At 40.4% G+C, this 17,943-nt stretch overlaps 1 pseudogene across 1 annotated transcript; it reads left to right on the top strand.

Annotated features, from left to right (window-relative positions):
• On the top strand, positions 1 to 2,536 carry LOC143569714 (ferredoxin, root R-B1 pseudogene; annotated as a pseudogene). Its single transcript, XR_013141782.1, has 2 exons — positions 1 to 93; positions 1,902 to 2,536. The product of XR_013141782.1 is annotated as a ferredoxin, root R-B1 pseudogene (transcript).
• Positions 2,537 to 17,943: the final 15,407 nt, after the last annotated feature.

Genomic DNA, 17,943 nt, shown 5'->3' with positions numbered 1-17,943 from the left:
CACCCACTATATATAATAAATAAACCCTCACACACTCACTCTCCATCTCCAACTTGCTTAATTAACCCTCGATTACTCCGCTTCGTTTCATTTGTAAGTTCATTTCACACAAATCCTTTCATCTTTTAATTTGATCTATCTGATGTTATCACGCTACTTGTTCTAAATCGATACTGTTATCAAATTGATAGATCTAATTCACCGATTTAGGTTTTTGGAATCATGATTCAAAAATAGGGGTATATTTTTGTTGCGGTTGAAGCTTACATTACATGCACGTGGTTGTGAAATCAATTGCAAAACAAATTAAATAGATGATGTGTTTGGGATGTCAACTTATAGTTAATTGGACTAACTCATTTTCAACTAGAGTACTTGTCATCTAGGGTTTGTGTGACTTCAAATCACAAAAATAAATAAATAAAATATGTTCATTTTTGCATATCTTTCATTCTTTACAAGCAGTGTTGTAGAGCTCTAGGCGGTGTGGTAGGGCTAGTAGCGCTTAATCAGATTGGAATATATATGTAATTTTTCAAATATACATATAAATACTAAATTTCACATATAAAATTTTCAATTTTGACCAAATAGCGATTAATCGGCAACTGTTGCCGGTGAGGTACCGACTAGCGATTAAGCAGGGATTAGTCGACACCTAGGATCCGATTTGTCGCTAGTCGGTACCCCCACCCGACTAGTTGCCGATTAATTGCTATTTGGTAAAAATTGAAAATTTTATATGTAAAATTTGGTATATTAGATGTATATTTGAAAAATTACATTTAAATTCCAAATTAATCCCTACTAATTTTGATTGATTGCTAGTCTATACCTCACCGCTCCCGCTCGACTGCGCCTAGCGAGTTCTACAACACTGTTTACAACTAAACTATTCATTCTTTTTCAATTGTGTAATTACACAATTAGAGACTGAACTTAGAACTTGTTTGAGCCTGTGGTCTCTGCACTCTGGATTTCTGGAAATGAATTTGTTCACAATTTTATCAACTATTTACATCAAAATATGTTGGCTAGTTTTTGGTCTTTTAAAAGGCTTAAGTGCTGCTGTTTGTGTGTGTTTCTTTTTGTTATGATTGCAACTTGCAGCTTGCGTCTAATAACGGGATTCTCAAATTTCGTTCAATGTTCTAGACATGTTACTTGCTTGACCTTTAGCATGAATGTTTAATTGTATGTGTGCCAATTTGAGAGGATAATACACTCGTCTATACTTTGGGATCAACTGTTTATTTATGTTGTACGAACCAAGTAACACAACGCTACTGCCCTTGATTGTCAATTGAGAAGTTTAAACTTGAGCAAGTTTTGTCTTTTTGGATTAATGAATAATTGTATTATCTTTGAGATTGGTTCATTCTTGATACCATAAAGAACCCTGTTTAGTTGGTATGAATTAATCATCTTTTAGCAAAAAAGATGCTTTCTTTTTTGCTTTTGTACTCCAAATTTTAATGTCTTTGGTGTTTTATGACTTGAAGTTGAGCAATAACCAGTTTTGTTAATGTTTGGATACACAGATTTAACTTCTGATTATGACCCTGATTACTAAGGTCTTATTAATTTTGGAAAATAGTTTCTTTTGGGCTTACATGATTATTTTAGCGTAATTACACAATTTCTCTCCCGTTCACAAAATTTGATCTTTTTAGTTGTTTTACCTTTATGTAATCACAATCTGCCGAACAATTGGACTTTTGATGATTGCATTATTACAACTTTAAACAATAAAATCACATCTGAACATTCAGCCTGATTTGCGACAATTAATTACTTGTTTTCGATAGTTCGGTATCACATCATTACATTCAACATACACATTTACATCTTGCCCAGTGATGTCTCGATATCATTTTAATCTTTTTTTAATTTGTATTCAGGTCAGCATGTCGTCTATCTCACTCCCTTCCCAGACCATGGTCAGAACCACACCCCAAGCCATGGTCAAAACAGCGCCCCAAACCATGGTCAACACTTTCGTAAAATACCCATCTTCGCTTTCATCAGTCAAAAGTATCTCAAAAGCCTTCGGCTTAAAATCCGGGTCATCATTCAGGACAACTGCCATGGCTACCTACAAAGTCAAACTCGTGGGACCTGACGGTGAAGAAAACGAGTTTGATGCACCTGATGATTGTTACATTCTTGACTCAGCCGAGAACGCTGGACTCGAGCTGCCTTACTCTTGCAGGGCCGGTGCGTGCTCGACATGTGCGGGAAAGATAGCTTCAGGTGCTGTTGACCAGTCAGACGGGTCGTTTCTTGATGACAATCAAATGAAAGAGGGTTACTTGTTGACTTGTGTTTCGTACCCGACTTCTGATTGTGTTATCCGCACTCATAAAGAAGGTGATCTTTACTGAGTTTGATGTGTTTTGAAGACTTGTTTTGTTATTTGAATTTTGTCAAATGGTTTGGAACTTTGTTGGTAGTTGGATTTGTTTTGGGTTGTGGGAATGGTGGAATGCTAGTTTCTGTTGGTAGTAATAAGTTCTACCTGTACTTTATTTATTTTTAGTTCTTTTTATTTGATTTAGAATGAAATTAAAAAATAAAAATAAAAAACCTAGTGTGTTTTGATATTTACCATACTTTGTAGGCTGGTCTTCTGGTTCATGACTTCATCAAAAAATCCTAAGAACCAGGGGTTTAAATGTAACGTGTTGACCCGAAGCTTGAATTGTTTTAACTTAAAAGAGCTCTATTTCTAAAACCCAAGCCCCGCTCGTGTAGAGTTTAAAGCTTGAGCTTGGTTTGGGCTATTAATTTATATATATTTTTGTTATTTTAATGTACATGTTAGCTGCAGTTTTGTATATATCAACTTAAATATTACTCCGTACTTATTTAGTTTTATCATTATTTATATACAATAATAGTTATTATATAATGTATATTTGGTATATTAAATAAACTTTGTAAGTAATAAGCTCGTGAGCAAGCTCGCGCTTGAAAATTATAACTCGGGCTTGGGCTCGTTCAATAAACAAACTTATGTTTATACTCGAGCTCAGGCTCGAGCTTGAAGCTTGTCTCAATTTGTGTTTTTGACAAGCCGGTTGTCTCTTTCACCCTCCTACTCAAAAGAATGAAAACACAAGCGTGATTCAATGCTAGTTATAAATTACTAATAACATGCTTGTCAAATCTAAACTTGTTGTTAAGGATCATGAATCATCTTGATAATAGGATACACTGCGGATCCAATTGAGTAGTTCTAACTGGTTATTATGGATGATGATTGAACCGGTGTACCGTGATAAGAGGTTGGATGGGGACAAGTATCAGGGACTCGTGTTTTTAAAATTTTTGATGTTTATACTAATTTTGATGGAACGGGTTTTTAAATATGGTTTGACAAGTCTTAGTAGTGAACTAGTAAAGCATATGTTTTTCTGCTTTTAAATAACAAACTAGAATACTCCTAAATTATACCCTTTTTCGAAACTAACACTATGGTCAGTGATTGAACCTATGACCCTCCACCAAGAAACTTAAGTTTGTACCACTTGACCAACTACCCAAGTGGTAAGACTTACGTACCTCGTTTCAAAACGTTGCTTATTAGGGTGAGGGAGAAAAGGACGGGATGGCTATTGACTATTATCGTATAAGGAAAATGCTTAAAACGACATGACATTGACATTGACATCAACATCAATATAATACAACCATGACTTTGTTGTTTATTTTGACAATTAGTCGGCACATAAATCTCGTTATTGTGACAAAATTTGAAGCAACACACATATTTTCAAACACACATTAAACGGGCAGACGTACTTGATTGATGACCCGTTTTAATAATACTTAATATTATGTTTTTACCTAATAATTACAACTTTTATAATGAACTAGTTGGGTATTTTACTATTTGATTAGATTGGCCGGTAAAAAAATATCATATCGCATTATCAAGTCACATGAACAGACCAGACCTATGATTGATTCGATTGAAATATGCTAATTCCATCATTATGTCACGTCATCTAACAAACAATAATTAGATGATAAATTTTCGTTTGGCCTTTTTAGAAATGCAATAATACAAGATTGAAATACTATTAAATATTACATTATCCCTAATTAAAAGTATAATGTTTACATAAAATTCAATTATTATCTTTTATATTTCTAACCGTTAAGCCGTGAAACTCGTCCGCTGGCAACCAAGACGACAACTTTGTTTAAAGAACTGATTTGGCCAAAGTGTAAGGGGGGATTGTTTGGCAACCTTGTGTTGAGCCATGAAAAGGTCTGACCGATTAAGAGGTAATATCTGAATTAATTAGTATGTTTTTAAAATTCATCAATTAAGAAACTCTAGGAACCATTAAGAGGAGTCTTTTAGGTTAACCAAATGCACTCTACCTATGAGCGATTAAGAGATACTAGCAAACGATCTTAAACGTATTAGCATGAATGAGCATTCTTTTAGAATATATATTCCAATGCTTAAATTATAGATAAAATAACAACTAACAAAATACATCTAAAATTAAATGATAATGGCCGTCATAGATTAAATAAAAAAGATAACCCTATTACACCATACTTTACCATCAATATGCAAAATAAACTTTAAATTCATTAATACCTGACGTAGGTTTCATTGCTCACATCAATATTAATATGTTTGAATATTAGAGGATAATGCGGGGCCGTGGAGGATGGTGGCGGATGTGAGAAATGGTTACTAGTCGTTGATACTTATTAATATTATAAATAATTTTAAATATGAGAGATGATATATACTTAAGAAAATTACTTCATACACATAAAGTATGACACTCTTACAAGTTACAATTATAATTGTCACATATCATGCAAACAAATCACACTTTGTATCCAAAATTTTGTAAAATGTCATGTAACTATATTTGTAGCGTCTTGTTGTTCTCATCTCATTCAATTTTACCTTACTATATTCGTTGCAATTGAACCTTAGAAATTAAGGAACTTGTTCTGCAAATAGAAAATATGATAAGACATCAAAAATCACGGATAAGTTGATCAAGTTACTTTAACAAAATAGATATTGACTTGTAAAATATTGGTTAAAAACTTAAAGTAGGTGAGTATTGTAACTTTGTTGTTTACAAAATGATTCAGCAAGAAGAATCCTGATCCGAACCACTACATTATAGATATGTTGCCTAAGGGATGTCGTGTTAGCTAATCTAAACAGCTTGTCATCTTATTGCAACATAAAAAATGCAAGAAGAATCTTACACACCAGTGAAGCGCTTATTAGATTATTAAAGGGTAAATACCTATATTGTGTTAGCAAATCACAAAATGACTTTTGCTTAACACATAACTTATTTTAATAAACTAAATCAAACACACATTTTTAAATCTTGTAAATTTACACGAATAGGTTTCTAAATATTTATACATCTTATCATCCCTTTTTCTTTCTTGCATCTTGAGTCGTCTATACAGTTTACATTATCCTTAATATTCAACATGCAGGCCGTAACTAAATATATTCTGAAACTACACTATAGTTTAAAAAACCAATAATATAATTGATTTGAGTAGGTTTAGTTAAATCCAATTTAGCATATCTCATTGCTTATGACTTTTATATAAAGATAACCTCATAAGCATATATAGATAAACATGGTATACAACATAACATGCTATACATGTAAACCAAATTTACTCAAATTCATATAATTAGCATGTTATTAATGCATGTAAACATTAATGACTTATGCATTTAAGTTAAGTATGTGATACCAAAACCTTCACCAAAAGCAGGCCCTCCTTAATTTCAAAAGAATGGTGGTACTACTTAGCCATCACAATGTCACTTAACGGACACTTATACATACAAGTTGCCCATGCCATATATAGTCCAATATTATCTCATATAGGCGGCCATTTGTGGCAACAACTCACATCACAGCTAGTGGCGTACATATAACTTATTAAACTTGTACACTAACAAATACCATAATTATAATTGCTTGTACACAAATCACTTTGAAAAGTGAGTTATGGAGTACAAAACATATTGACAACAAATCTCCGTAAAAATATTTTTGTTTTTCCACCATCTCGCCATGGTTAATTTCTAGCAAGGTTAAGAATAGCAACTACCTAACAACGACTACTAGATATTGATCAAAATATATTGATGTGCATGATAACATGAATGTGACTTAATTATAGGCATATAAAGTTTGATTCAAACGTATTCTGGTCCAATGGCACGTAGGTGATGGTTAAGGATGTATCTTAAGGTCTTAAGTTCGAAATCTGATTCAATGAGGTTTTCACATGATTTGATTTTCCTACTTGATGGCATTCTTCGGTGAGTCAGGATGATAGGATCTAAATTAATATGGACAGCTAGTATATCGTCTTGGGAAGGCTCATATGGGTATTAGGGTGGTTTCAAATGTTAAAAAAAATAAAAAAATCAAAAAACAATTGTACAAATACTGAACTTATTTTAAAAGTATGATAACAAGATAAGCTTTGCACACAATAATCCGAACATTTAACTATTTTGTTGCTTCAAACTTTTATCTTGGATGTATGTTTCTCAACACTAGACGTGAATTCGAACCTAATGATTTTACACCATTTCGTAACTTTATAAATTTAAGAAAAAAGATAACGTGGCTAGAGGTCACTAAGTTTTCATAGTTAAGAGTTAAGACGGCATATATCATTATGTGCGCATTTTGTTGATACCAAACCCGACAAAAGAAACATGTTAATGTTAGGATTATCCTAAAATACTTTCTATTTCATCTAATTCGTTGTCTTTTTTAACACCCAAAAACCCAAGGTGATAAACTGAGTATCCAATAATTTGAAGTCTTAACTTGTATGTATATATTATGTGAAGAAACACAGATCTAATCTCCGGGTATGGGTCCTGGATCTAATGAGTCCACAAGGTAGGATACGATAATTACAACCAAGATATGAGTACAACCTCCCAAAATCCAGTGACCGGAACCTGCAAAACAGACACCGTGAGTCTCGTTACGGGAAGGACAAGAGGGGGGGTCTTCCCGTAACCACCCTCCGGCGTGAGAATAAGTACTGTTTTGTATAAGATAAGCACTTAAGTAAATTGAGAGAGTATAGTGGGAGTGAATGAATACCTCATGGTAACAAAGAGAGTATTTATAGCCGAAGAGTGTGGGAAGAGTGATTGGGCCAGCTGCCCTTAAGAAGATGCTCTCGTAACCACCTGGACACGTGTCCTCTTTTGATAGGTTCGGTTTATACGTTGCATGTGCATGTATAACCACCTGGACACACGTCCTTTTGATATAGGTTGATTGGCAACACTGGCCATGTGCACGGTTATAACGGCCTTGCCAGGTGTCCTTTATTGATTGGTTGAGAGGTCACGTATTGCCCAAGAAAGCATCTTGGTCGATCTTCTGGAAGGTATTTGACTGTTGACAGCTGTTCCCAAGGTAATACCTCAAAGTCATTAACGCGGAAGAAAGTTCCTTCTTGCGGATGACTCCTGAGGGTGCCAAGGTGCTTCCGCATGTTCTCCGAGGGTGTTTCTTCCTCAAATGCTTATGCGGATGGTTTATATGTCCCGCGGGTGACTTGTGGTAGGTTCACGGTTGACCCGCGTGTGTTACTTAAGGGTATTTGGGTCTTTTCAGTACCCTACCTCTATAAGTCCCCCCAGTCCAGTGTGTCTTCCGCGTGAAGTACTTTATGCGGGCGAAATTTTGGACTTAATGTGTATTCGGGGGGTTTTATTCTTTATAAGTTGGTAGAAAATATCTTCTGTTTGTTGTGGATAACCATGAAAAAAGGACAAGTTGACAGCTTGCAGGCGCGTGTGCAGGTGACAGGACGTTTGTGACGGCTGCAACTGTACCCGACTGTACAACTTTTTCACTTTTTCGAATTTTCCCGCGTGACGTGGCGAGTATCTGTTGGTCGAATTTTTTTCTCTCTCTACTGTTCGTATCCCATCGCATTAATTGCGATGAGTATATATAGGGAGTTAACTTCTTGAAGCTTTATCGTCTTTGTATTTTGACTACTCTCTTATTTTCTTTCTCTGAAACTCTCTGCATATTCCTTTGATTTTATCATCATACCAGGCATTTGACGTTTATGACTAGCACGATAGCAGAAGTTGATGAGATAGAGGTGCAGTGGGACCAAGATGAGTATCAAAAACTTATTGCAACATATGGCATTCCATCGGAGTGGGGGTCGGAATTCCCTTCTGCCGGTTCTATTGCCAGTTTCCCCCCTCCCGGGAAGATGGCATTATATGCTGATTATTTTGTGTCGGGAAACTTCCGTCTTCCCGTCACAAAGTTTTTTATGAGGGTGGTGAAGGCGTTTGGGATTCACTTGTCCCAGCTTCACCCAGGTGCCGTCATGCGAATTCGTCACTTCGAGTTCGTATGCATTCGCCGTATTTTACAAGATGACCCGTCAAAATGGGTGGTTTTCTTGTCATTCGTCATCTGACAGGGCTTTCGGGCGCAAGGATGGGACGATATCCAAAGACTGGAAGAGGAAGTTCTTCTGGATATCGGAGGATGTGGTGCCGGAAGCCATGGTTCGTCGGTCAGGCAACGAGCCTTTAATTGACCTTACTCCGGCCGCTCATGAGAACCGCGACTGGGTCCGCAAACTGACTGCCCCGCTAACACCAATGCGGGTATTGCCTGAGGAGGCCCTTGTCTGGGCGGGAATGAGCCGCCTATGGCCTGCTCCCGGTATGGAGCCTGTTTTCGTTGAGCCGGACGGTCGTAAGTTTACAACTTTTATTTTATTTATTTAATCCTCCGAAGTTCTGTTTTTAAACTTCATGTTTGTTCTTCAGGTTTCGGATCCATGCTTAACGCCATGTATGATGATAAGGGATGCGTGGGGAAAACTATCCGCGACCTTAATCAGGTGCCTGACCTGGAGAGGAATGCCAAATACTTCCTCTTTCCTGTGAGTGTGCGGGCCGAGCCGGTTGTCTCGGATTCTATTTTTGAAACAGCTGCGTATATTTTGAACGCTCCTCCTCTCAATGTGCTAACTTCGGATGGAACAATCGTTATCTTATGTGACGATTCTAACACTTCCGAGGGGGAAAGCTCGGATGACGCTCCTGAAACTTCGTCTGTTTCGCATTTGTTGGCAGAATTATACCGGAAGAGGTCTCTCCGAACTTCTCAGGCAAGTGACGCGGGTACTAGCGCCGCTGATGCCGGGAAAGGACCTAAGACAAAGAAACAGCGAACCCGGCGCTCGAGGAAGCCGGAGCCTAGTCTTGCGGAACGTCTGGGAACGGTGACTGGTGAGTTTCTATTGCTAAAATTTTTTTTAACTTCTCTTAACATCCGGATCTGATTGCAAATTTCTTATGTAGATCCGCTGATTGTGGAGGATGACGTGGTTGAGAAGTTATCCACGCCTACTCCGATTGTTGAGAAGCAACCATCTCTTTCCCCAGAAAAGGTGGTTGAGGACAAACCTGGTACTCCTCCCACCGAGGCGCATGCGGAGGGGACCAGTGTGCACCCAGCATCCAATCAGTCGATAGATTATCTTTTCAATGCTGGGGTTGCTACCAGGAACGAGGAAGATAACCCAGTTGTTGACGATGCTTGGTTTCTGGTTCATGGGTCTCCGTTTCGTCCTTCTACTGAGCAATTTTCCCCATCACCTTTGACTACTAACGTGATGAGGAGTTCATTATTTGGACCATCCGTCCATGAAGTCGGGAGAGGGTCAACGCAAGGTGCGCCACCACAATCCTTCTCGATGCCTCTACGACGTGAAACCTCAAGCTCCCAATATTACGGGGATGCGAAATTAGGAGGGGATTTTGATTTGTTTGTCCCACCATGGGATATTATCAATGGGTCACGTTTTACCAACCCTGAAACGTGTATGAATTTTGTGAAGCACTGCGTGCCTCCTGCCGAAATGACAGATCTTCGGGACCGCTCTCGCGATGATCTTCACACTGGTTTATCCGTGCCTTTGGCTAATACTGGAGCCCAGACCCAAGAGATCTTGCGGGAGTGGCGTACAATGGGTGGAAAGCTGAGTGCGGCTTCCGAGGCCATTAAGGCCGCGGAGGTATATGCTGAGGAGCAGCGTAAGGCGGCGGCTGCGGCTAAGTGGAAGCTGATTGATGCTCAAGCCGCACTTAAAGTTGAGCAGGACCGGAGTGCTGCTGCTGCTCAATGTTGAAAGGAAGCTTGCGAGAGGTCTAACAACACTCTCGAGGCTTCCCGAGCTGAGACCCAAAGGAAGAAAGATGAATTGGCGAGGACTCAGGACGAAGTGTCTCGCCAAAATGCCCGAATCCAAGAGCTCGAGGAGGCGTTAGGATTGCAAGGGGATCAGTCTGAGCTTAAAGATAAAACTATTGTTGATATGCAGTCTGCATATGACTCCCTCTTGCAATCTCACGCTGAAGCAAGTACCCATGCCTCCGCCGAATTGCAAGGACTTCGTGATAGAGCGGAGCGTGCCGAGTGAGAGAGACAATACTTCCTCAACCGTGGTCTGAGCTCGGTAGGATTTCTTCATATTTATTCTATCCGTGTACTTCTATCTTTGTGCTGACATGTCTTTTATGTTTTGTTGTTAGGTCATTCATTATGTTAAAAAGAGTAGAGAACTCACTGACTGCTTTGTTAACTTGACGACCGCTTCTAAGGTAGTTGGGCGAGTGGGAGGCTTTTCAACGAAGGTTTGGTGTTTGCTCAGTCCGGACGACCTACTGAGAACCACCCGCTACATGGCTTTGACGTGAAACAAGAATTAGACATGCGGGTTCAAGAGTTTGATGATCTTGTTTTGCCGCTAGAAAATATGCTTCCGGAGTTTGCTTTGAATGAAGATGGCGTAAAACAGTTACGCGTCTATATCGAAGATGAATCTGAGGATGACGAGTCCGAGGACGAGGCTCCAAATGCTCCTGAAGGCACGTCTGCTCCTAATCCGTAGATAGGTTTTGGGATTTAGGCTTTTGCAATTTCTTTTCCATATTTTTGTAATCACTTGTGAATATTTAAATGAAAACAACTTTTGGTTTGATAATATCTTTGCAAGATATTTTCCTTTTTGAATTTTGAATTCGTGTATCTTGGGTAACACCAGTGACATGGCGGGGAGAGAAATTTTAAGCGACAGTTGACGAAACGTGTGACATGCCCTTCTTGACAACCTGTCACGCTTTTCGAATCTCCCGCCTGACGTGTCGATCATCCCATGGTCCGCGTTTTCTCTTTCCTCTGTCAGTCAGAAGGGAGCATTTATTGCAATGGGTATAAATTAACCCTTTGTGAATCCAATTCGGTCTTATCACTTTCAACATCTAGAGTAATCAGAAAAAACCTCCATTTTATCTGAGAGATTTCTGTAAACTTCTATCATATGGCTGGTGAGAAGAAAAATACTCCGTCGATCCATTAGGTTATAGTGCATTTGAAAGACAAAGAGTACGAGGACGTCATCAATATTTACGGATTGGCTCCAGAATGGGAGCCGGAATGCCCGACGGACGGATCTATTGCGACTAATCCTCCGACGGGGAAGATGGCCATATATACAGAGTTCTTTACAACGAGCAACTTCCGGTTACCTATAACGAAGTTTGTGAAGGACGTTATGACTTCCTACGGCCTCCATCTTTCCCAAATTCACCCACTAGGGATGCTCCGAGTACGTCACTTTGAGTTTTGTTGTCAGGCTCATACTATCGACCCGACGGTAGGTCGATTTGCAGTGTTCTACAAGCTGACGCACCGCGATGGGTGGTTTGGATGGTCCGCTACCAAAAGGGGCCGTAACGAGGGCCCTATTGGTACCGAGTGCTACCGGAGTCTTTACGAATGGAAACCTAAATTCTTTTGGGTTCGGGAGGGTGTAATTCCATTTACGATGAGTCATCGTAAGGCTACAGATACCCTTCCTTCCGTTGCTGCTACCACGGCGACTAATCTCCCGTGGTATACATCATTAATAAAGACGCCAACGCCCATGCGGGAGATCTCTGAGGCGGCGTTAGTGTACGCCAAGATGTGCCGTTTGTGGCCGTTCCCGACCTTAGAGCCTTTCTATGAAAATTCTGGTGGAGGTAAGTTTTTACTTGCAATATTCCAAGGTCTTGTTCTTTTTCTTACCTTTGTGTTAGATTTGCAGGGGAAAGATCCATTCTTTCCTCTTTATTGGATAAGGTAGGAGGCATGATGGCACACCGTCCTATTGTTGCAACCGACGTTCCATTTCTTAAACGCACCGAGCATAACTTCTTATTTTCTTCTCTCCGCGCGGAGCCTGTTGTTTCCGAATCAATGTTTGCGAAAGGTGAGAAGAGGATTGCTGAAGGTGAGGAGGTTCTAAAACCTCAACCTCTTACTGCTGTGACTTCTAGCGGGGTGGTTATACTCCTTTCTTCTAGCAAGGAGTCATCACCTCACGTAGAAAGACCATGTACTGATACTACTGATTCTACCAATGTCTTGCCTATAACCACAGGTTTGACCCGCAAACTTGGTAAGGTTTCCACCGAGAAAACCTCAGGAGGTGGTGACGATGATGCTGCTCCTGAGGACGAGGTCCCAATTGTTGGCGAGGGACCATCTAAAGTTGTTAAAAAACGCAGATCTCAACTTGCCGAGACCGCCCTTCCTAAGAAGAAGAAGAAAAAGATGAGCCAACCTGCGGACTTAGGGTCCCGTTTGCAGGAAATCGATGCCCAAGACGTTTCTATGGGTAAGTTTGTTTGTTTTTGGCATAAATAACCATGCTCCGCATGTCTTTTAATTGACTTTGATTAAATCTTTCAGTTGCCCTGAAAGATTTTTCTGAAGGTATTTCAGGTTTGAAGGATTCGGGGGCTCCGAAACTTCCAACTCCGCCTTCCTCACCCAAGAACACTTTCCAAAACCCGATCAATCTGACGGGTATCTCTCCTTTGAAGGATATGGAGAAAGGAGGTCATGAGTCTGATACTCTCCGCATGTCTCCGAACTATAACGTTCATTATTTTCGAGACCAGGGGTATTAGTATGTTTCCTTAAAAGGGTCAGAGTTCTCGTGCTGCTCATGAGGAAGAAGCTGCTCTGCATTGTCCACGTTGGACATTGCGTGAAGATTCCACATTCAATGACGCAGATCTCTGTTATGAGTTTCTTCAAGAGAGTCTTCCTCCTGCGGAAAAGAAGCGGCAGAGGGAGCGTATTCGCCAAGAGTTGTTGAATTCCGACTCTTATCTCATGGCGAATCTTGTCTCCACCAATCAGAAGATAACCCGGGATTGGTTGGCTATGAACAAAGAACTTGATGACAAGGATCTTGAGCTGCTTGATGCCAAGAAAGAAACATTTGCGGCTTTGACTGAAGCTAAGGGAAGTTACCAAGCTTTCAAGTCCTCTGAGGAAGCTAAAGCTGCTCTTCAAAAACAATTGGATGAGCAAGCTAAACTGGTAAGGTCTCTTCAGGCCGAATCCGCGGCTAAAGAGAAGCGTTTAGTCGACCTTTATGCCAAGAACCGAGATCAGGCTTTAGAGTGTGCTGGTCATAAGATGGAGCTTGTCCGGGCCAATGCGGACAAGAAATGGTTGTTATCAGCAGCAATTTCCAAGGTATTCAATCTTAAACTTTGATTATAACGACCATTCTACTCGTGCTTATGCATGTCTTAATTATTTTATCAGGTTATTACTGATGTCCGGAATAGTGATGACCTCGGAAATTGTGTCGCGGTGCTTCTGAAGGCATCCAAACAAGCTGGACGACAGATGGGCTTTGCGGAAGGCTATAAGTTTGGTTCCGATGGTCGGCGTCTGGAGGAGTATGCTTTGTTTGGTAAGGATACTGCTTCCGTCCTCATCGAGAAGACCAAGAATTTTGATACTCTTAAGTTCGCTCTGTCCGAGCATATATCAGAGCTTGCGAATAAGGAGGATGCTATAGATCAACTAAAAGAGTTATTGGGTCTTGATGAGGAGGAAGAGGAAGCCGAGAAAACGAATGATAAAAAGGAAGACGAGGATGTCGCCCCGTGAATGTATAATTAACTTTGTTGTAAACGTTCCTTTTGCTTGTAATCTCTTTTGACTGGTATGATAAGAAGTCTTGTTTTCCTCCGGTGCACTTTGTCTTATGTACCATAATATAAGTGTCTATCCGGATCTTCGTTCTTATCAATAAAAGATTGCAACATATGTTACAAGTACGAGATTTTCATAGATTGGGCATAAGCCTTCTTACAATAAAGGAAATTTGTTAGTCTATTGAGGCACGCAGGCCAATAAGAAAACACTTGTGCTAAATATAACATCTTTTCAACTGAGTCTCATTCCAAGTTCTGGGGATCTCAGTCCCATCTATTTTCTCTAACTTGTAGGTACCTTTAGGTAACACTTGCTTGATTCTATAAGGTCCCTCCCAAGTTGGGGCTAACTTGCCCAGAGGTTCTGGACCGGAAGCCTCGTTGTTGCGGAAGACAAAGTCTCCCACATCAAATTCGCATTTTTGGATCCGCGAGTTATAATATTTCTGAAGCTGTCGCTTGTAATTATGCTTGCGGATCGATGCTAATTCTCTCCTTTCTTCGAGTAAATCAAGATTCAACCTGAGTTCGTGATCATTATCATCGATTAATAGAACTCGTGCGGATGGAATCCCGATTTCAGCGGGAATCATGGCTTCGGTGCCGTAGGTTAGACTAAACGGGGATTCTACGTTGCTAGAATTCTTCTGGGTGCGAAAAGCCCAAAGTACATGGGGCAATTCGTCGACCCACCCTGTCCGTTTAGTTCCTAATCTCGCCTTGATTCCCTCCTTGATAGTTCGGTTGGTCCTTTTGACCTGACCATTTGCTTGCGGATGAGTTATAGAGGTGAAAACTTAAGTGACTTGAAGTTCTTTCAGCCACTCCTGCAGTCTGCTGTCAGCAAATTGGGTCCCATTATCACTTACCAATTCCTGCGGGAGGCCAAACCGGCATATGATGAATTCCCGAAGGAATTTTTTTACGCTTGATGCCGTTATTGATGTAACACCCCGACCAAAGGCGGATTATACATCGGGGCGCCACATATTGTTTCATTACTCGTGACACTATTGGGTGTCAATATTTAATAAATACATTCATTCGCGCACGCGCAAAGTAAACAAGATAACATAAAAACATCATAAATCAATATATTATAAATCATAATATTCGAACAGCAAAAACTTGTCTTGATACATTTTAATCTCGGTCCAAAATAAAGAAACTTCCTATGTGTCCACAAGCTCCAAAACAGCTACTGCAAACCTGAACATGTGTTAAAATAAACGTCAAACACTTGCGTGTTGGTGAGAAATCAAGTTTAATACAATACATAGATAACAATAAATCTGCGCGCAACACGTGTATGTCTGGTGTTTAACAAGGGTGCAATCAGATTGTGATCAAGCCTAGATAGATCATAGCTCATAGTTCATAGTTCAATCCGTGCTCCCAATTGAGCACAAAAACGAGAAAACATCTGTGCAAGTGTAAACAAAGAAAACCGTAAACGATAGGTCTCCCGTGTTCATCTAATGGATCCATGAAAACTGCGGAATAGGCCGAACAAAGCGGTTAATGATACACACATACAAATAAACAGCCAAGTAAACGTCCTCAACACATGGGATACTGCGCGACTAAAGTTCATAAACAAGTTTAAGACTCTAAGTTTGTACGAACACATGAACATCCCAAAACATTAAAAATAAAAAGGGATTAGGTACGAGATTACTCACTTGATAAAGATGCGATGATAGATAAAGCAAGAACCAACTTTAAACAAGCACAAGTTAACCTATAAACAAGATTATTGTTTTAATGATTGGGTTAAGTCTTGATTATAAGTTAGCATAAGTAAATTATTATATATATATATATATATTACCGGAAAAGCAGGGCAGAACAGGGAGGAAGACGGAGGCAGAGAGGAGGACGGCAGAGAGAGCAAGGAGCAAGAGAGAATAAGAGAGATTAAGTGCTTTGTGTGTGTAGTGTTAGGAAATTAACATTATTATTTATAGGGAAACCCTAGGGAACACAATCCCTAGAAAAAGGGGAAAAGATCTCAAAAAGCAAAAGATTCCAAAAGCAAAAGATATCAAAAGATATGGCAGCAAGGAAAAAGAGAAAAAGGCTGACAGGGAACAGTAAAAAGGCATGGGAGAGGACAGATAAAGTTACTGGTTAAAGCATGGAAAAGCAGATCTCAAAAGATAATGTCAGTCACTTTTTCTACCAACCAATGGGGTTGGTACGCATGCTGCGCCGAAAGTAACTATTCAGACATTAGATAGGTTAGGTCAACAGCTCAGAAGAAAAGACATGACAAAAGCAAACGGCTAGAATAAACAGAAGATACAAGGGTTAAGCGCGGGAAGGCTGAGTGCGCGAGCGCGAAGGCTGGCACAACAATCCTTAGCGCACTGCGGGAAGAATCACAAATCCTTAGCGTGCTGCGTGAAGAACTAGAATTCTAAGCGCATTGCGGGAAGAACATACATTCTTAGCGCATTGCGGGAAGAACATGCATTCTTAGCGCGCTGCGAGAAGAGTCACAAATCCTTAGCGTGCTGCGTGAAGAACTAGAATTCTAAGCGCATTGCGGGAAGAACATACATTCTTAGCGCATTGCGGGAAGAACATGCATTCTTAGCGCGCTGCGAGAAGAGTTCTCTTCACGCATCGCAGGAACAAGATGTCTTCACGCAGGCTTCCATGTAAGGAGTCTGGCGCGTGGAGCTGCAGACATCCTTATGCGGGAAGAACCAAAGGACAAGCAAAGAGTTAAGGAAAGGGTTCAAGGCTTAAGGGCGGGACGGCGACAAGAGGGAAAAGAAGGCGGAAAGAGAGGAGAGGGACGGAACGGCGGAAAGAAAGAGAGAGAAAGAGGCGGGAGGGAAAAGTATATTATTATTATTGAAAGTAAAATATAAGTATAAATATTAAATAATAAAAGAAAGAGATCGGGTCAGAGAAACGGGTACCTGGGTCGGGTCGGATCGGGGCAGATGTCACAGTCTCCCCTACTTTAAGAAATTTCGTCCCGAAATTTATCTCGAAGTAGGTTGCGCAGAGAACAGGTGCGGGTACTTGATCTTCATTTGATCTTCCCTTTCCCATGTAAACTCGGCTCCGCGCTTGGACTCCCAGCGAACTTTAACGATAGGGATACGACTGCGCTTGGTTTGCTTAACCTCGCGATCCATAATCTCAACAGGCTTCTCAACGAAATGCATAGATTCATCAACTTGAACTTCATCAAGTGGAATGTGAAGGTTCTTGTCAGCTAAACACTTCTTGAGATTGGATACATGGAACGTTGGATGCACATTACTGAGCGCGGGCGGCAGGTCAAGTCTGTAGGCAACTTTTCCCACACGCGCGAGAATCTTGAATGGTCCAACATATCGAGGAGCAAGCTTACCTTTCTTCCCAAAGCGGACAACACCTTTCCAGGGCGACACCTTGAGGAGAACAAGATCACCAACTTGAAATTCGAGAGGCTTCCGCCTACGATCTGCGTAACTCTTCTGTCGGCTTCTGGCAGTCAGCTGATGATCACGGATCTTGGCGATTTTATCGGTTGTCTCTTGAACAAGTTCGGGTCCTGTGATTTGAGTTTCACCCACTTCGCTCCAACAAATCGGGGAGCGGCACTTACGACCGTAAAGTGCTTCAAATGGGGCCATACCAATACTGGAATGATAGCTGTTATTATAAGAGAACTCGATCAAAGGCAGGTGTGAATCCCAATTACCTCCAAAATCAAGAACACAAGATCGGAGCATATCCTCAAGAGTTTGAATAGTTCGCTCAGACTGACCGTCAGTCTGAGGATGATATGCCGTACTCATGTCCAAGCGAGTTCCTAGTGCAGATTGGAGAGATTTTCAAAAGCG

This window comes from Bidens hawaiensis, unplaced genomic scaffold (assembly GCF_021521415.1).
Source record: "Bidens hawaiensis isolate Kalapana, Puna unplaced genomic scaffold, B.hawaiensis_p1.1 tig00024638_1, whole genome shotgun sequence".
In the NCBI taxonomy this organism is placed as follows: Eukaryota; Viridiplantae; Streptophyta; class Magnoliopsida; order Asterales; family Asteraceae; genus Bidens; species Bidens hawaiensis.
This window is presented reverse-complemented; position numbering and strand designations above follow the sequence as displayed.